This window comes from Neophocaena asiaeorientalis, unplaced genomic scaffold (genome assembly GCF_003031525.2).
Source record: "Neophocaena asiaeorientalis asiaeorientalis breed wild unplaced genomic scaffold, Neophocaena_asiaeorientalis_V1.1 scaffold489, whole genome shotgun sequence".
NCBI classification, from domain to species: Eukaryota; Metazoa; Chordata; class Mammalia; order Artiodactyla; family Phocoenidae; genus Neophocaena; species Neophocaena asiaeorientalis.
Genome location: NW_020174791.1, coordinates 1,313,853 through 1,329,408, shown reverse-complemented (window position 1 = coordinate 1,329,408; position 15,556 = coordinate 1,313,853).

Sequence of the window (15,556 nt, the reverse complement as noted above, 5' to 3'; positions counted from 1 at the left end):
TTATTGAAGAGACTGTCTTTTTTTTCCCACCAACATTGGGAGAGTTTAGAAATATCCGCGAAGCCGTATCACATCACACCCACTGTTAGTGAGGTCTGTTTCTTCCCATAAGTTATGACTTTTCCTTTTTGCACAAGAAAGGAGCTTAAATTTAAATTACTGGGAGTCTGTGAAACAGGTCAGGCACCCATGTATGGCAATAGACTGAGGCTCACATTATTTCCTAAAAGGCGATTTCTTGTCCACATTCCAATGGCTTCGAGGCACTTCCCAGTGCGTTCAGAGCTGCTGTGAAACAAGACCTGGGGCATTGGGCCAGAAATGAGCCAGAGTATAGACCCAGAATAACAACCACTTACCCACACTTCTCACTGCTTCCGGGATCAAATCCCTCAGCCCAGGGCTGGCCGATCTCAGACTGAAAAGGCATCTTTGTGTATCTGAGTCCACAGTCAGGTACAAATGTAAGCAGACTGAGTGAGTGGTATTTATGTTAATTACTTTTCCCCATTGCGTCCCTGAATCTAGAGGGACTGCATACACAGTGAGCTTTCTGCTTTCAGGTAAACGTGCTCTTCCTCGGTCTTGAAATGAGATTCAAGGATCTGTAAACCACCTCCTCCTCACCACACCCTCCCCTCTAGTTTTCCTTTGTTTGTGATATGAAGGGTTAATATAAAAATAGAAGTTGTCAAGGCATTATGGAGTGCTTCTTTAGTTCCCATGGAAACCAAGCAGTGCAAATATGTGAGAATTTTTTAACTTGGCCAAAAATTTCATCCTCCAAAGATTTAGGGTCATTCTGCCTTATGGTTTGGAGGGAAATTTTTTTAAAAGATTTTTCAAGAAATTAATAAATCGTTTCATGTGTCCCCCCATCTCCCCCCACAAATTCAAACCACAGATTATTATTTTTTACGTATTCAATTAAAAGGATCTTTTTGTGCTGTTTCCAGTACAAACCCTTGAGGGTTTAAAAAAAATCCTTTCGAAACAAAGTTTTCCTCCCCAATCTCAGAAGGCGGGAAAAAGGGTTATTTCTTCCCTTCAGTTTAAAACAATTTGGAACAAGCTTGGTCACCACCCCTGAGCTGACAACAGTGACATCCCAAAGGAACATCAGAAACAAATAAATATTTTGAGGGAGCAGAGCCCTGAGTTAGGGCTGCCTTTTCCTGCTCCTTTGGTTGGTCTGATAACTTGCACTTGGTCAACAGAAACCTCTTCAGGGCATCACTGCTGCAGCTGGAGAATAGAAAAGACACAAAATTAGGACTTTTGTCACTGTCACTTAGTTTCATTAAAGGGCGTTAGTTCTCGGCAATTTGTACCAAGTGGCTCAGGCGGGTTGGAGATTGCAGGAAGGCTGGCAGCTCCCAGTTGGTGGTGAGGCTGGCAGGGACTGAGCCTCTGAGCATCTCTTCTCTTGCTGTCTCCTGCACTGCCCTGCCTGGTCCCCCTGCACTCTTCTGCCTGCTCTCTCTGTGCTGCCCTGCCTGGTCCCCATTGCCAGTCCAAGGACCAGCCCCCATCTGTGTTATGGCTCCTGGGGTTTCTCAGCCAACCCCGCCCCAGGAGAATGGGTCTCAGTCACAGGATGCCACATAATGGGGGAGGTTACACCCTCTCCAGGACTGACTCATACAGAGACAAGAGTGGACCCTGGTTCAGGGCCAGGCCACGCTTGGCCTGAGACCCCTTCCTGCTCAGCACTTTCTGTCCTGTGTCACCTCCTTCCCCCATCTCAAGTTCCTCCTGACAGCACCATCCCTCCCCCCCAACCCCCTAAGTCACCAACCCCTGTCTCAGGCTCTGCATCTAGGGAACCTGAGTTGTGGACAACCCTCCTCAGTGGATTTTTTTTAAGGTCAGGGATGAAGAATGTCTTCTGTTGTGGGTTGAATTGCACTCCCCGCCCACCCCCACCCACCAGAAAAAGATGCTGAAGTCCTAAACCTGAGCACCTGTGAATGTGCCCTTATTTGGAAGTAGGGCCTTGGCAGGTCATCAAGTTAAGATGAGATTGTTGATGGGGGCCTAGTCCAATATGGCTGGTGTCCTCTACCTACACTTTAGTCAGGATCCTATGACCCCTTCTTGACTAGGCAGGCCTCCATCTTGGTCCCCATCCTGTCCTTGGCTCACCTGACCCAGCTGTGGCAAGAATCCTGATGAGTGAAGTTAGCCAGAATTCCTACCCTTGATGTCCCCTCTTATTCATTTTCCATCCACTGACCCCCTAACTCTGCCTGTTGGCTATACATCCCCTGCTGACTATGCTGTATTGGGCGCTGAGCTCAATCTCTCTCCCCTGTTGCAATAGTCTTGAAAAATGTCTTCCTTGCCATTTTAAGAAGAGTCAGAGTAATTTTTTCTTTAACACCTTATAAAAGTGGAAATTTGGATACAGACATGCACACGGGGAGAACGTCATGTGAAGATGGAGTCAGCGATGGGGGGATGCTTCCACAAGCCAAACGTTCCAAATACCAGCAAACCATCAGAAGCAGGGAAACAGGCAAGGAGCAGATTCTCCCTCTGAGCCTCCAGAAAGAACCAGCCCTGCAGACAGTTTGATCTCAGAATTCCAGTTTCCAGAACCTAGACATGACGAATTTCTGTTGTTTAAGCCACCCAGTCCTTGGCACTTTGTTACCGTCACCCCAAGAAACCAATACACTTTCCCTTTGCATCCTTGGAATCCCCCCTCCCAAAGCACCTTGCCCATCCTCTGTAAACCCAGCGTGCTCCCAGGAAGCTGAGTCACAGGGAATTTGTTGCAAGGGCTGAGTTTACTCACAGGACGTGGGTGTGGTGGCTAGCACAGGTGCTCAGGAGAGGTGGGGTTAGATGCATGGGGAGGAGGGCTGCTATCTGATCCAGGAAGAAGCCAGGGGGAGTCCTGTCTCAGGCTGGGTTCTCTGGATTGCTGCCCCTCCCCTCTGAGCTGTCAGAAGCCTGCATCTTGTGAGCTCCCGGGATGGCCGAGCCCATCTCTGTCCGAGAGGAGGTTCTCTGCTAGTCTCTACATTAACATTCTTCCCACCGGAAAAGGCAGTGCTCTGTGTGGTAAATTATCTCTGGGGCTTTTTAATGCACTTTTCCACATGAACAACAATGTTCACTGGATGTCAGTCATCAGGCAAACATAATTAGATCTGGCTGGAAAATGTTACATTGTGAATTAAGTTGACTGATGGGGAAATGTCAGTTTTATTAACATTCTCCCTTCAGATGATAATTTTATATCTATAAGGAAGAATGACAAAGGAGTTACTGAAGGCATCAGTTTGGAATGATGGAGCCCTTTTTAAAATTATTAATTAATTTATTTATTATTTATTTTTGGTTGCATTGGGTTGGTTGCTGTGCGCCGGCCTTCTCTAGTTGCGGTGAACAGGGGCTACTCTTCTTTACGGTGTGTGGGCTTCTCATTGTGGTGGCCTCTCTCGCTGTGGAGCACGGGCTCCAGGCATGCGGGCTTCAGCAGTTGTGGCTTGCAGGCTCTAGAGCACAGGCTCAGTAGTTGTGGCTCATGGGCTTAGTTGCTCCGTGGCATGCGGGATCTTCCCTGACTAGGGCTCGAACCCGTGTCCCCTGCATTGGCAGGTGGGTTCTTAACCACTGCGCCACCAGGGAAACCCTGATGGAGCCCTTTTAATAAACCCTGCCTTTTGTTTCCATTCCTTGCTTTTAAATATTTCATCTCTGTATGGGTAATCATTTCCGTGTTGTTGGCCTGTGATTGGGCAAAAAGTCAAGAGAGCAGGCTGTTTGGCCGAAAGCCAATTCAGTGTAAAATCTCAGGGTGATGTAGTCGTGGGCTGCATGGCAGCAGTTAAGTAGGGACGGTCTTAAAGGGAAGTTGAAGAAGATCCTGAAAAGATGGTTCAGTGGTGTGCAGATCAGCACCTGGGCTGACGGCACTCAATCCCACCCCTCACCAACTTCATCTTCCCAGGAAAGCGTCCTCTTCAGCTGGAAGGTTTCAACATTTGCTTGCAGTTGTCCTTTGCAGTTTGTATGACACCCAGGAACAGGTCCGTTTGGCCCCTCTCACCTGGCCCCTTGAAACGTCTCTTTACTGAGTAATTCCCCACCTGCATGTGCATCTTGGAAATACCTTCTCTTTGAAGCAGTTTGAGCCTTGTTTTTCAGGTAAGTCGGATAATGACATTCCTCAGCTTCTGTGGTTTCCAGATTCTCCCAGAGTAACACATTGGCCTTCCCCCTGGCCTGCCAGACCTGCCCACTTCACACCTGCCTTCCTGTGCTGTGGCTCCTCCTACGGTCCAGCCTCTGAGCCTTTGCCCTTTCTGTTCCCTCCTCCTAGAGCTCTGGTCCTAGAGCTCCAGGAAGGTTCTCGGCTCCTTCCTTTGTTTTGTGGGTCAGTGTCCAAACGTCACCTATGGACAGACTACGCCCCCCCCACCAAAATCTGCTCCCAGCTCCCTCTCTTCACCTTACTCTTTCTTTTTACCTGCACCTAATCACCTCTGAGATATTTGGTACCCCCAGTACGAGCTCTGGAGGTTTCTACGGAGAAACGGCCAAAGCCACACGCCGAGACAACGATACCCGTGCACTCAGCTGAGATGGCTGAGGGGCTCAACACACTTTTCTGAGTCTGAAATATTTATGGAGTGTCACACACCCTATAAAGAAGCTGTCACAGTCCGTGGCATATGTGTTGGCATGTTGGCAGGACAGAATGATCAGAAACCAAGCTTAGAAACAACCCCATCCCCTGGCTTTCTTCCTGGCAAGTTCCTGGGGCTTGTCCAATCCTGCATCTCTTAGTTCAGACATCTGTGTGCCTCATCCCTCACGGTGATCACAGACACGTCCCCATCCCTCTCCGGTCCCCAGGAAACCCTCACCTGTCATCTATCCCCATTCTCACCTTCCTCGCAGGTCGGAGGATGGCTCCCATCCCCCTTTCAGACAGAAGAGAGTGGAAATGAAGGAGGGCAAGAGGCTTCTCCCCCCTGGAGTTGGTGGGGCTCTGATGGTACTGGGCTCGCTGCTTAGAAATCACACGTTATTTACATTATTACATTATTGTATGTTCGCAATGTGTGTTCTGTGGAAAACTACTTACACAGATTAGAAAGCATGTTCTCTGAATACAGGACATAAGTTTTGAAATATGGGGGACACTGGGCTCCATGAAACAGACTTTTGTCATGCCTGGGCATCTCAGAGCAGCACATGCTTTTGTGAGTCTCCAAGGCGAGGCTGAGATACTGTAACCGGCTGACGCTGGGCCCCAGCGGTTCACACCCTGCCGTAGTGTCCTCTGTCCACCAGCACGTCCCTTCCGCTCATGCTGCCGGGGCCATGGGCTTGCTTTGGCAGATGAGATTTTCAAGGACATGAAGAAGGAGGGCTTGAAATGTGTTGTGGGGTTGGCTGCACCCCTTTTCACCATAAGAAAAACCTCTCAGGCAGCCACTGGTCCCAGTAGGATGACGGACCTGTGGCTCATACCGACTAGCGTGGAACCCAGCCCAGCTGAGGCCAGCCTGGACAGGCCAGGTCCAGCTGTCCTGCAGACACGGGCCAGTGGGTGCCACTGAGCCTGAGTCCCAGGTGGTGGTCTATGCAGCATCCTTGTGGCCATGGTCGACAAACTATGCAAAGCTCCTCTCTTTTTTGACCATGGAACCCTTTGTTCATTGAGCTGTTTCAGAATAGGCCAGGGGGGACTCTTGCAATCCACCCTGGGGCTTTGCTGGAAAACGCGTTCAGAGCACCGTGGAGGCATCTGCAGTTACCGATGGCAGGGCTGGGGGACACTTGCTGTGTATCCCCTGCTCAATCATGTCTTAAAAACCCATCTCTGTTGTTTTTGCCAAAAAGGAGAGAGACCTAGAGGTTAGAGGAGGCCATTCAGGACGCTTTCTCTGTCCAAGGGCAAGGGTGACCCTTGACGGCCAAGGTATCCGTGCTCTGGGTTGTAGCCTATCAGGGAAAGAGGTGGGCATGGTCCTTCCACCAAGAGGAGTCCCTCAGGGTCACTGGCCCCAGAGCTAGAGTGCATGGCCCTCACCGTGGGGCATGGGTAGCATTTAGAAAACCCCCGTCCATTTGGAATGCCGCCCCTGTGAAGGTATGGTCACAATGGTCCTTCTCCATCAGGACTCAGAGTGATCCATCCATTTTGGGGGTGGCCTTTTGGCCTGTTCTTTGGGACACAGATGCCCATACATGAATGGCTACCCTCTGCCTCTGTAGACCCCTCTTTGTTAACGTAAGACCCTCCCAAGTTACAGGTGTAGCAGGAACCCAAGTTGTGAAGGAACCCAAGTTGTCTCCAGGGCTTTGGAACTTTTGCTCAGATTCTTGATTTGAATGAGAAAAACCAAAAAGACCCATTTCAAGTTTGGTGTAACCTGAAGTTCCATGAGGCAGAGGTAACTGGCTTGTTCCACATGGGAGCTGCTGGGGTCAGCACCAAAGTTCTGAGGACTCTTAGCCTAACGGCATCCTGATGGCTCGGGCTCCGGGGATGAGGTGTCCACAGGCACTGATGTTCATTTCTGGAAACTTGGAGAACCGGGTTGTCTCCTGCCACCACTCCCAGGGCTCCACACGTCTTCCCACTGCAAAACTGCCAGTGGTGGGTCTCCCTGACGTCGGGACTGCCAGCAGGGAGCAGGACCTCCTGGTCCTAGAGTGATCGAACCAAATTTATGGATAAGTCCTCATCCAGGAAAAGGCAAGTATGGCCTTACTTTTTGCCAGGGTAAGAAATCATGGAAGAGGCCTAGATAACTCAGAGAAGATGAAGAGTGACCCATCTAAAATGTGTGATCCATCAGCACTACCCCTCCTCTGGCTATTTCCTTCCTTCTGGCTCATAAGGAGGTAGTTTTTCAACCCTCTGAAGCACCACCAGGCTTACTGAGTCCCTGGCTTTGGAGAATGGCAGGTCAGGTTAAAAGACCGAAGAGGAAGTGGGATGAGCTGGTTGCCTTTCTGCCCTTGTCCTTAAAGAGGCAGGGGAGGGGCCCCAGCACTTGGCATTGATTTCTTTCTTCACGTCGATGGTAGCGAGGGTATTGGAAAGACGGCAGGAAGATCGGTCCCTCATCTTGAAAACAACCCAGAGATGTGAGCACAGCCGGCCACTCCTCAGCCTTACCCCCTTTTCAGAAATGTCCTAATGGACTCAGAGAGAGTAAGAAAATGGGTGTGAAAGGGCTTTGATGGGACGTAGCCTCAGGCAGAATCGAGGGAGACCTTTGTGAACTAAGAGGCTTAAGAAGACTTATTTGTTTTTTGCTTTTCCCCTTCAAAGTGAATTCTTTCTGTCTTAAGAAGAATCCCCTAGGGTGAGTCTAACCTTTTCTCTATTCATTTCCTGGGTAGGACCTGAAATAAACAAGAGCAAGTGGGTTACTCACCACCAACGTAGGTAGCAGTGCATGGAACTTGAGAAAACTAAACTGAGGAAAATCAAAGGTGTGGAGCAGAGAAATGTCAGGCCCTCACTAGCCTGCAAGGGAGTGTGTGATAGATACATAAACCAGAGGCTGGCAACTGGCCTGCAGGACAAATCTGGCCCTTGCCTTGCTTTTGTAAATAAAGTTTTATTGAAACACAACCCTGTCCACTTATTTCTGTATTGCCTGTGGCTGCTTTCACACTCCAATAGCAGAGTTGATGAGCTGCCACAGAGACCACTTGGTCCACCAAGCTTAAAATATTTACCATCTTGACCTTTCCAGAAAAAGTTGTCAACCCCTGACATAAACAGATTCCTAAACAGAATTCCTGGATATGAAGTGGACTTGTAAGACACCCTAGGTATCAGAGAGGCATATTAAGAAAGTAAGCTGACCAAAGTTTTCACCATCAGCCCTCCCAGAGTGGGTGCTAGCATGTGAATATTTAGTATTTTATTTTTTGTTTCAGCATTTTCACCCTGTAAACATCTCTCAGGGGCAGCCAGGTAACAGCCAGTGGTGGGGACAGACATGGGTTTGTTGAGTGTGTTTGAACATGCATATTTATTTACAATAAGAAAATAAATCATGAACAATTACACATTTTAAAAAGCTGACAAATACAGGAAACATCACAAATCTAGGCCAATTAGGTCATTATCTTATTTAACCTCCTGATACAGCTCTGGCCTGGTGCCCCTATATCACAATGCCACGTGGGGTGAATTGGCCCAGTGGGCAGTTGGAGGATTCTGGGAACCATTTCTCTATAGGGACACTAACTCTCAGGGGTTAAATTGTGCCCCCCAACCCAAATTCATATGTTGATGTTATTTGGAAATAGGTTCTTTACAGAGGTGACTAAGGTAAAATAAGGTCATATGGATGGGGTAAATCTAATATGATCGGTGTCCTTATAAGAGGGAGATTAGGACACAGACACACACAGAGGGATGACCCTGTGAGGACTCAGCGAGAAGACAGCTGTCTACACACGGAGGAGAGAGGCCTCAGGAGGAACCAGCCCTGCCCACACCTTAAATGTTCAACCTCCAGGACTGGAAGAAAATAATTATCTGTTGTTTAAGCCACTCAGTCTGTGGTACTTTGTTACGGCAACCTTAGCAAACTAATATATTAGCAATAATTAAACTATGGAATCTGTTCCACTAACATGAACTAAAGGTCTCCCCAAACCAATTTCCCCTTGGCAGGATCCCCAACGCCATGGCTGCTCCATCAATATCTGAGCCAGGGGTCAAGGGTGAGTGCGACAGGGAACTTGAGTGGAAAGGGGCAGCCCAGAGGGACCCCAAAGCTTTATGTTCATTGGCTTTCTGGCAAATCCATCAGCCATTCCAGCCCAGAGGCAAGCACTTTTTTAGGAGGCCCTTGTCCCTAGAAGGAACTAGTCCCAAGGAGATCATCACCATGGGATTCCTTGCTTCCTTCAAAGGCATCCAGACAGAGGCCAAAAGTAACACAGCTGAGCTTCTCAACTCTGCTGACACTATTTCAGATCCAACCAGCTCTGACAACACACTTGCTTAAAATCCTCAGGGGTCCCCTCGAGAACCCTTTAATCTTGTCTGACATTCTCACAATTTATGTAATCCCCAAAAGATGCTACAGAGCTCTGGTGGAATGATAGAAGTGTGGACACTGTTGTCTCTATAATATGAAGAAAGGAGAAAAATAGTTAGAAAATACAGAGCAAAAGAAAGGTCAGAAATCCAGGAGTGAAAAAATAAAACAGGGATAAAAATAACAACAGCTCACATATTTGCATTCTACAAAGCATCTTCCCAGGCTAAGGGCATAAACACGTTTCAGACAGCTTTGCTTAAGTTCACTGGGCTTGGGGAACTACCGTAATAACCTTACAACGTAATCTCCATTTTACAGGCTCGTATACATCGGATACCTGCTCACCACTGGGCAGGGCTCATCCAGAGACAGAGCATTTTCCTCCAAATGTTCTTCTTACATTTCCACTGCAGGCTCAGCGGTGGGTCCATGAGACAAGTGAGCAAAGGGGAGAGGCAGGCAGGACAGATATCCAGAAACAAGCCATAGTGAGCTTGACTCCTGGGAGGATGTCCGGAATGTGGAGGTTTAGGGAAACACATTGAACGGGAGCCCCAGGGTGTGACCCAGATAGGGATTCTTCAGTGAGCCAGTTGTCAAATATCACTTGGATTAGGGCACTTAGTTCCATTGGTCCTCCATGTCAACTGCCTGATGACAGACTCATTCCACACCCCTCCCTGGACAATCTCCACCACCTAAAAGCCTACCACTTCCAAATCCAATCTTCAGCCCAGACAACCCTGCCCAGCTTAGAACACCAGTGTCATCAATGGCCCATTTGAAGTTTCCATGTGGATAACTCACAGGCACCACGACCTCTCAACACGTCACCAAGTCCAAAACGGAAGTCTCATTTCCCACCAATCCCCCCAGGCTGCCCACCCCCTTCTTTTCCAGTGGATTCCATATTGGGGAAGGACAAGGTCACTCGACCAGCAGCTCATTCAGAACCCTGGGAGTTACCCTTGACCACTCTGTCTCCCTTCTCCCATGCTCCTGACTAATCTTCAGATCTTACTGATTTTACCTCTGATTCTATCTCTATCATGTTTAAATTTCTCTCTACTTTCACAGCCACCCACAGCAATGAGCTTGGTATTTGTCATTAAATAGTCATAAACCCTTGCAAACTTCATTCACATCATTGATCCTGCGCTATAAACTTCCTTTCGTTCCTCACTTATTTTTCTCTAGATTGTCGGGGTTCAAGATCTCCCCTTCTCGTGTGCATGCCATGTCCATTGCCTGTGGCTGGGGATGTTCCTCACCCTTTCACAATTAGCTCAAACAATTACTGCAGACAGGTTCTCAACGAGAGGCTTCCTACACACCCATGGGTAGATCTGTGGTTGGGTCTGAGATCTCACCCCTCGTGTGGAACAGCTGCGTCATGGGAGCCCCCTTTTCCATTGGGTGGTTTGTCTTCCTTCTTGATTTGTAGAGTTTCTACATAGTCTGACATTCATTGTAGGATGGTTACATGTGTTATAAATGGTCATAATCCATTCGGGCTGCTTGACAGAATACCATAGGCTTGGGTGACTTGCAAACAACAGACATTTATTTCTCACTGCTCCGGAGTCTGGGAAGTCCAAGCTCAAGATGCTGGTAGATTTGCTGTCTGGTGAGGGGTTTATAAATGACAATTTAGTCTCTGTGTCTTTACATAGTGGAAGGCGTGACGGGTTGTCTCTGAAATCCTTTATAAGGCACTAATCCCATTCATGAAGGCTCTGTCCTCATGACCTAATCACCTCCCAAAGGCCCCATCTCCAAGTGCCATCATATGGTGAGGTTACGTTTTAACATATGAATCCTGGGTGGACACAAATATTCAGTCTACAACATGGACTAAATATTACACCAAATTCATATGTTGAAGCCGTAATCACTGGTTTGTCTGTATTTGGAGATGGGGTCGCTGAGGAAGTAATGGAGGTTAAATGAGGTCCTAAAGGTGGAGCCTGACCCCGTGGAATAGTCTCCTTATAAAAGGAGACACCAGGGACCTTGCTCTCTGTCTCCCTGCACGTTCACTCACCAAGGAAAGACCATGTGCAGACATATTTTGAAGACAGCCGTCTGTACGCCAGAAAGAGAGCTTCACCAGAAACTGACCATGCTGGAATCTTGATCTTGGACTTCCAGCCTCTGGAAATGTGAGAAAATAAATCTCTGTTGTTGAAGCCCCACAGTCTATGCTATTTTGTTATGATAGCCCAAGCTGACTAAGACACATGGATTATAAACATAATAAACATATTCTCACTTTTATTATCATGTCTCTCATAAGATTATTTTATAAGATAATCTTATAAGAAATCTCTTTCTCTAAGGTAGTCAAATGTATCAACCTCATACATTATGGTCTGTCTTTTGCATCTTGTTTAAAAAAATCCTTTCTCCTCTGATGCTTTCTAGATAGCCCCTCATGCTTTCTTTGAAAAGAACTTGTGTTATTGGTTTTTCACACTTAGGTGTTGAATCCATCTGAATGCTTATTTTTGTGTACATTACACAGAGGGGTGATTCTCCTTCCCCAAGACCCACTGGGGAGAACCCCGTTTGGGTGACCTTCAGCCTCTTCCCATCACAGGGAAGGGGAAGGGCATATCTGATTGGCATATTGGGGAAGAAGCCTCATTCAGGACCCTTCCTTCAGGCTGTCATGAGCCAGTTCCCAGACTCTGCTCCTCCCATGCACCCCCATCCCTGAGCCGAGAGGCTCCCTGTCCCCTGTTCTCTGCACCTGGGCGGGAGGCCTGGCCTCTCGTATGCAGAAGAAGAGCTGCCTGCTCCTACTCTAAACTGCATCCTCCATCATAACCCTTATCCGTCACAAAGGCGCTATTTTAGCCTTTTTAAAAAGGTATGTTCTACAGTTTAATGAATATTTCAGTGTGTTCAGAAGCCAGCAGGAAAAAAGAGATGTTGTTTATTGCATCTTCTCAAAGATCCCGATGGAAGGAGTGAAGTAGCAACATGTTGTTCTAATGCTCTGTTGGTATCCAGTGGCCCTGGCATCATGATGGGAGGACCATTCTTACCCCGCTGGTCTGTAATGTTTCCAAGGGGCAGGCAGGTCTGTGCTGAGTGTTGCCTTATGTGCCCCGTCAGGGCTTTTCCCACATTTCTAGGACTGGAGCTTCTGTCTTCACATGTAGAAAGAGGCACCTCCAACCTCACCTTCTCTCTCATCTTCAAAACATTCTATTCCCAACTCTTCATTCTTCCATATAAGTTTCAAAATAGGTTTGTTAGGTTCTATAAAAAATCCTGGATTTTTATTGAAATTTCATTGACTTTATAATTTGAGAAGGATTGACAATTTTTATGACATTACATTTTTCTTCTCTATTGATGTAGGTTTGCTGTCTTTCTTTTTTCTTTTTCTTTAACCAACAAAATTTAGTTATCTTTGTGAGCATCTTCCACATCTTTTGTGGACTTTATTCTCAGTACCTTGTATTTTTTCCTATTGTAAATGATATTTTTTAAAAGTATTATATTTTGTTATTGTTTGTTCCTGAACTAAAGGCACTCTGCCAATTTTGAGGGTTGGACCAGGTAACCAGAATCTGTGCAGAGCTCTCTTATTTATATTGCAAGCTGATCTCTGTTCTCTGGGGCTTTCTGTGTGCTGGTCACAATGGCTGTGAATAACAATGATTTTTGTTTCTCCTTTTCAATCCTTGTAACATTCATTTCTTTTTCGTGTCTTACTGTGCTGGTCAGGACCTCAAGCACAATGCTGAATACAAATGCACATCTTGTTCCTGATTGTAAAGTGACTGGCTGGCTTGTCTACATCAAGTATAACATTTGCGATATGTGCTCTGATGAATATACTTGATCCCAGAGGCTTCATGACCCACAGCAAATACACACACACACACACACACACACACACACACACACACACACCCACCCCTTGATTCTGTGAGTACTACCCATATGCATGTATAAATGCACATACACCTGAAACAGATACTGCCCCAGACTTTACTTATCCTGATTACATGTGACTCCTGACATTTTCTCTTCTGTTCAGTTCTGCTCTCTTCTGTCCAGTTCATCTCATCCCACCTTGTTCTGTTATGATCTATTCCATTCTCTTCATTCAATGTGCTAAATTTAATAATTTAATATCTATGAGGTTTTCTTCTCACCAAAAATGATTTTACACCCTAAAATTCATAGCAACACTCAGTTGGAAAGCAAAGGTGGCATTTACCTTCTACCTGTAGGAAATCGATTTCATTTTGTTGTTTAATCATGAATGGGGTGAGGTGTGAAGTGTGTGAGAGAGAGAAAGGTTGAGGTCAACTCCAGGGATCTGGTCCCATGTCCCTGGAAAGATGACCTTGTCCCCTTCTGAAGTGGGATGAGGCAGCAGTCAGCAGACCCCCAAGTGGAGATGCAGCTGGATGGAGGGGCCTGGCTGGGGTTTGGGGTCACAAGTCCTGGACTTCCCTGGGGCTTTGCTCCTTTGCAAGTCCCTCATCATGTTAACCACGCATGTGTTTCCCTGAAGGTTGTCAGCCCCTCCTGGTAACTCTAGTGTGTTCTGACCCCTCGTGGAAGGAGCCGTCCTCACAGGTCCTAGGTTGTTGACTCGACACTTGTCTTCATCACAGGTTTGCATTCCCTTGTGAGGGTCCTCAGGATGGTGGGAGAGGGTCTCTCCAGAGTGGGTTGGGGTTTGCGTCCGTCGAACATTCCAGAGGAATCACTAGACCACATTGATAAGCCTACACACCTGCATACACAGCTCCACGTTATTTTATGCTCAGACAGATTTTGGTTTGGGTTTTTTTCATCTTGAATCCAGGCAGAGACATCTGAACTTCCTCATCTCTCCTCATACAAGTAGGGGTTCATACCATGACTGAGGTTGCAACAGTTACAGGTTGCATTTTTATTCTGGGATCGGTCTTGCTTCTGACTCTCCAGGTTGGTTGAGTTCTCAGCTTCCTCTGCTATTGACACCTGGTATTAAAGCTCAAGCTCATATTGATAAGCCCACCTGCCCCCTCACCTGTTCCCTCACTTATTCCCTTACCTGTCCCCTTACTTTCCCACCTCACCTGTCCCCTCGCCTTCCCACCTTACCTGTCCCCTCACCTGTCCCCTCACTTACACCCCTCACCAGTCCCCTCAGCTGTCCATCTCACCTGCTCCCTCACTTGTCCATATTACCTGTCACCTCACCTGCACCTCTCACCTACTCCCTCACCTGCTAACTTCATTCAGGAGCAGCAGCCTTAGCTAGGGAATTGTCACTCTGGCTTCTCATTCTCTTACCATGCCTGAGACAAGGCATGGTCTTTCTTGGAAGCTCAGATATGCACTTAAAATACATTTTGTTGTGTTTTATCCGGCATATCTGAGGTTAACATTTGGGTTATTTTACGATGGTCTGAATGTTTTTGTCCCTTTAATGTTCATATGTTGAAGCCTAACTCCACCCCCTGAGGGTGATGATGTAAGGAGGTGGGGCCTCTGTGAGGTGCTTAGGTCATGAGGGTGGAACCTTCATGAATGGAGTTAGTGCCCTTATAAAATCGACCCCTAAAGAACTCCCTCACCCTTTCCACCATGTGAGGACACAGAGAGAAGACAGACATCTATGAACTGGGTAGCAAGTCTCATCAGACGCCAATCTGCTAGTGCCTTGATCTTGGACTTCCAGCCTCCAGAACCATGAGCAGTAAAACTCTGTGGTTTATAAGCCCCCCAGTCTAAGGCATTTTGTTACAACAGCCTGAACAGACTAAGACACATTTTGTCTGCGACCTTGCCAGAATTGCAAGTCCTCCAGAATAACCTTTCTAAACACAAACATGACTACATCATTCCCTTGTTTAAAATTTTTCTGAGTTTTCCCTTTGCCCTTAGGATAAAGTCCCAAATCTTCACTTGGGCCCCCAGTGGCCTCTGCAGTCCAGCCCTTGACTCCCCACCCATGTGCAACCTCCTGGTTCTCTCTCCCAGGACCTCCAAGTCTCTAAATGCCCCACCAAATGTCCTTCTTACCTCTTGCTCCTCAGAACTGCTCTTCCCTCCATATCCAGCTCTTGCCTAACCTCTGCTCCTGTCCCTTCACCTGGCTGAGGCTGTTCCTTTCTCAGATCTCATCCAAGGCCTATTTCCTCAGGAAAACCACACACATCCCCCAGATTGCATGGTTCCTGTGTTTCCTGCTACATACTTACATCACACCCTGTACTTTTTCCAGAGCACTTTATACAAATGACTATTTAATAGTCATGTATAGGTGTAGTGATTAGTGTTTCAACATCTGTCTCTGAACGGTCTGATAATTAGTGGTTTGAAGTCTGTCTCACCCAGCAGACTCCAAACTGCAGAAGGGCAGGGGCATCTCACTTTTCCCAGGATCCCCACACCTGGCGCTGTGGCTGCTAATTCGCAGGGTGGCAACACATGGGTTGTATGTGTATGTACACAAAAGAATGAAAGAAACGCAAAGCTGAACATGTATTTTTCCTGCATAA